Here is a 6000-nt window from a genome sequence, read left to right on the forward strand (position 1 = left end):
AATCGTGTCTGGCCACTCCCAAGTGAATGGCGACCAGAGAACTTTCCCCACTTGCGTAAACTTCTAATCCATCCTCCGAAATCCAAGCTTTAGTTGATAGAATAAATCAGAGCACAAGGTCTTTAGACTAATCTCGGTAAGAAGTTCAAACTGAGAATCCACCTTACGCCAATTAGCTCCAAACATAGATCTGGAAAAAGGTTCGGATGTATTAGACGTGGACATATTGGGAACGTATTGGGAACCTTCACATTTGGGTGGAAGTGTATATATGTATGTAGACCCTACAAGTCATATGTACATTTATAATTGTACATACGAACACCTTTATATGGCATGTAGATACGCAGAATCGCTGTGTTCCCCCTGAGGCGGCAATGGCAAGTGGGCGGCGGAGGGCCTACATTCCATAGATACACAAAAATAAAGCTGCTACAATTAATAATACAAACATACATACATATGTATGTACATATGGGCGACTTTACATAATTACAGACAGACGGACAGACAGACGAACAACGAACGACAATGAGCAGCAGATACGGCGGCAATATGAGCACAGCAACAACAACAAAATCAATGCACAAGTACACATATACACGCAAACTGTCGTAATTGAACAAAAACGCAAACGAGAGCAGCGACAGCAACAACTACAAACATAGCAGCAACAACAAAGCGGACAACAAGCGCGACGACGCAGTGAATGGCGCGACCGGCAGCGAAGCAGCGCACAAAAAACAATATCAAATAAAAAGCATAAATAAGAAAATCGAAATAAAACAAAGTCAAAGTGGGAAAAAGAAAGAAAAATCATTTAACAAAAAATACGGAGACTAAAGCAAATGCCTTATAAAACTGTGTTGTGCTGTTGATAATAATGCTGTTGCTGTGCTTTAGCTGGCGGCGCGACCGCTGCTTTTGCTGATGATGTCAATGACGGTGTTGCTATTGTTGTTGCCGATGATGATTATGTCGCCGCTGATGATAATCGCAACTTAAAAACCGACGGCACCGAGAAATCTCTGAGCTGCGAAATCTCGGCGAGGCGAGCGCGTAGCTCCAGGCAATCAAATTCGAAGGCAAAACGGGCAAATCAACAGCGCTTATGTACATACATATTTAAATTTATACATGTGTATGTAAACGTGCACCAACAAAAGAGAGAAAAGATAAACAAAGGAAGACAAAATTTAATTAAATAAAAAAATATTTAAAATTTCACGTATCAAACGAAAATTAAATAAAATAAATAAAACAATAAATAAATAAAAAAATAAGAAATAAAATAAAAATTCAAATAAAAAAAATTAGCACCGCCTTTGCAGATGCGACTGGGAAGCCATCCATACAACTGACGATTTCATGCTCAAAATAGAATTGAACTCTAGCGATGCAACTGCAGTCGACGGCAAAGCCAGGCAACCGCAATAAGAGATTGCGCTGCTGTTGTTGTTGTCGCAATGATTTTCATTATTCCGCGGCATTAACAACACCAGCCGATTGCTGAGTCCGCCGACTGCACTGCAAGACTGCAAGTTCACATGCGGCGCTTTGTTATTGCTGTTGTTGTTTTTGGCAGCGCATTCCATGTTGCTGTTGCATCACCAGTGACTGCTGCTACTTAAAACCGTCTCGTTGCGCCGCTGATCGCCACGATCAGCCGATTGCCGAGACGAGGAGGCCAATGTACAATCAAATCGTCAAAAGCATATCTATAAATGTATGTACATATGTATGTATGAAGGAACAATTGAGCACCAGGGTAGTGCATGGTATTTAGCGTTGAAAGCCGCTTAACTGAGACTCACTTAGAATCAGTGATATTTAATTATATATATATTTAATATAATTTTTTATTCGAAATTTATTATTTTCAATTGCTATGCCTTTCAGTATGAAACCCATAGTATTGCTAATAAAAAGAGCAGAAAGAATCCTGGAACTGAAAATCTCAAAAAATTATATTGTTTAACACTGAGATTATTATTTTATTAATTTGTAATATCAAATCTCCAATGGCTTGTTTGTCAATATTAAAAGAGGTTCTTTACCGAAAGAAGGAGTCTTGGTTAAGTTAACCAGACGGATGGCTACTAAGATGATATTGAGCAAACGGACCTTAACCTTACCGCGATGATTTACTAGGCGTCTCTTTTTTAAACATTGAATTTTAGATAGTTGAAGATCTCCATAGAAACCTTTAACTAAGAAAAGCCCTTTGACAGATATCTAAAGACGGAACCTAAAGAGCATTAAAATCAAAAGTACAAAGTTTCTAAGAGCAATTTCATTATAAAAGAGAGATGTTGCGACTTGTTTCTGCTCTCCGCCCGTATTTTTATAGACAATGGATCGCATATATGTAAACCATAGGCAATTATTATATTTTTTTGTTAGTAAAATAATAATCCTACCCACCCTAATTCAATTTATTTGTGATCGCACAATTTCATGTACATCTGGTATATATGTATGTATGTAAGCAGGTTCGTACTTATTTTTTACATACGACAACTTTGGCGAGTATCAAGTTGATAAATTTATGATCGTGTTGATGTCGTTCATAAGCATACGGGTATGTACATATATATGTAAATGTATGTCCATAACGTGTCGGTATTATTATTTTTTATTCAGAGTCCAAAAGCAAGTGTTTTGCATGAGTGTGGCGCAAGGCGGCCAATTTGTATTGGATAAATGATGATAATGTTATTAAAGCAGTTAATAAAATTTCCACTGCAAACAATTTAACTTTTTCAATTAGTTTTCGAAAGGCAATGAGTTGAAAAATTAAAGCATTGAAATTATTTCAGAACGCTGAGTTGATGGCGAACATTCGGTGCTGATTGCTGCATAATACTTGTAGTTCGCAAATAATTGGTCAGCTGATCACCAGTCAGAGCTTCGTTTAGAATATCTACTTCTTAAACTGAAAATATTGAAGGTTTTGAGTACATGAGCAGGACCTGTAAGTTCTTATGAAAATGTTGGACCCTGTTCTAGTGCTTCTCAGGAATTTCTAAATATAATTTTAGTTCCCTTGGAATTTCTCTAATACTTAATTCTAGATGACCTTAGTTAATAGATCATTCCTCAGAATTTTCTGTACGTAAGTGAAAATTAAATTTCGCTTTTGATCAATCCCAACTATTTCTTATGTCCATATTCGAACTTCTCCATGGTCGGGCAATGGAACGTCTGCTCCATCGCCATCGATTGCGAAATCAGGTTCGTCATATTCTGGTTTTACGCTTTCACTGCCGTTCAGCAAGCTGGAGAAGTGTTCCCTCCTTAATTTTAGTATGCTCTGGGCATCGGTTACTAGATCACTGCTGGGGGTTCTACAAGAGTATGGTCTTGAAACCTTTTGTTAGTCGGCGCAATTTTTTCGCAGAATTTTCGAGAAGTACCTCTATCGGCCAGCTTGTCAAGCATTATAAACTCATGCATTTCGGCCTCTCTTTTTTTCTGTCTGCAAATGCGTCTCGCTTCCCTCTTCAGCTCTCGGTATCTATCCAATCACGTATGTGTTAAAAAAAGTGGGTCCACAAAATTAAAATATATCTTGAAATAGAGTTGCCACCTATAGAACTAGGTATAGAAAGTTCCAAAACTATTTTGTGCTGAATTTTTGAACCAACATTTATTATTTTGTCCTTACCTTTAAGCTATTTCATAGAAAAAGTATTTACGAATGTTGCTATGCTTTATAAACTTCAAACAGTTATCGAGGTATACCATAGATCCATACATACATGTATGTGAATGGCAAAGTGTTTCCAGAGAAATTACAAATTTTCCAGTTTCCAAAGAGCAATAAAGATGTAAATTGAATGAAACTAATAATAGAGAAAATATTCGGGAAGGAATCAGGAATTATTTAATTTAAACAAATATAACTTGAAATAGAGTTGCCACTTATAAAGTTACTAAAATTAAAAATTAATTAAAATTAAATTTAACAGCCATAATCCGGTAAAGCACAATTAGACATATGTACATATATTTGGAAAGAGTTGCCACCTATGATTAAAAATAATTTACTGACTGAAATGAATTAATTATTTGTTTTGGACATAATAGACTTGAAGGAAGTGGGAAGTATTTAACTCAAACTTATAAAAATTTCAATAGAGTTGCCACCTATAAAAATTGTCAACATTTTTAAAAATTTGTGACGCAGACTAGCTCACTTCAAAGAAAATTCAGAAGAATTTTGACAATTTAGCCGAAGAGTTGCCACCTGTCAAAAATATTTAAAAAAAATAAATTATTTGTAATTTAATATTAATGAATTATTTGATTTAAAATTAATATTGAAGCAACTGGGAAGTATTTTATTTAAAAGCATATAACTAAAAATAGAGTTGTCACATGTAGAAAAAACACCAACATTTTTGAAAAGTTTGTGAAAACTATGGTCTTGCCATAAAAAAGGAAGTCCAGCTGAATTAAGAATTAATTTACCTTAGAGTTGCCACCTGTCTAAAATAATAATGAAAATAAATAATTGAAAAGTTAATATTGAAAAATTATTTGTTTTAAAAGTAACATGCTTACACGGTGGAAAATGTGTGAGCAACAATTTTCATTCAAATAAAAAAATTCGTATTAAGCACATTCAAGTAAACTTTGTGTGAGTACAAAAGCAAATTTTCAATAAAAACGCAAAATAAACACAATAAGCGGCGGATTATTGGAAGAATACTATAATGATGAGAGGCGCGGCGGACTAAGTGGCACTCAATTGCTGCCACTCAACGATTCGTAATATTTGCGATATTTCAATTGAAGCGCGGAGTTGTTTATTTTGCGATTAAGCAGCGGCGGACAGCCACAGCAAGTGGAAAATAAGCATAAAGAGAGATAAACAAAATTGAGCAAAAAGTCAGAAAATTGTAAATTTATGAAAAGTAGGCAAAAATGGGCATTTACCAGCTAAAGAAATTAGCGAAAACGTCAAGTGGAAAATACACACACACTCACACACCACCACTGTGGCGTTCGCGCAGCATAAAATGGCGATAGAAAGCATTACAATAACATAATTAAAGCAAAATAACATTAGCTACACATTTGTGTATGTATGTATGTATGTATGTGTGTGTGCGTTAAAGCCAGAGTGTTTGCGCCATATATAAACAACAATGAAAGCCACAACAAAAGCGCTGTGACTTGACGTTGTAAAATGGAAACAAATCCCCTACATGCGACCAACGCCAAACGGCAGCAATATGCATACATATCAACAACAACAACACCAACACTCAGCGCAACAAGAAGGACAACTCAAGCAATAGTAACAACAACAACAATAACGGCAACAGCATAAGCAGCGAACAATGAAGCGGCAATGTGGTGCGACGTCAGCGCTGACGGTGATAATGATGACGACCCGACCGCATTTTCACAGACAACAGCAATGGCAACAACAGCAACAACAATAATAGCAACAGCAACAGCAACAGCAATAAACGGCCGGCAACAATCGCGCAAAGTAAAACTAAATCTAAAAGTATGTATGCATTTGTGTGTGTCGCTGTGTAAGCGGCCAACTAGCAAATGAGCAGCAGCAACAGCAACAACAACAGCTAAAGCGACAACAACAACAACAATGTAAAGCCAAAAAAAACACAACGTTTTAACCTCATATTTATCCAACAGATACTCGGTTACTTCGACAAATAAATATGCACACACACTTGCATACGTACATACACTTATCTACGACTATCATTGCACTTATATACATACATACAAACATAAATAGATACATACATAGGTATATATAATTATATGTCCGCTTGTACAAACTAGCGAACGTTCACTTATCGAGCTACTTGCGCAGCTAGCAAAAAGCAAAAACACCAAACAACAACAACGAAAACAGCATGAAAAGTGGCAGCAGCGCCATGGGGCGGTGTGTGTGAAGACCGCCACAGTCACCGAGCTGCGAGTCAGTGAGCCAGAGAGTCAGCAAATCAACCGCACCGC

Source organism: Bactrocera tryoni, chromosome 5 (genome assembly GCF_016617805.1).
Source record: "Bactrocera tryoni isolate S06 chromosome 5, CSIRO_BtryS06_freeze2, whole genome shotgun sequence".
Taxonomy (NCBI): Eukaryota; Metazoa; Arthropoda; class Insecta; order Diptera; family Tephritidae; genus Bactrocera; species Bactrocera tryoni.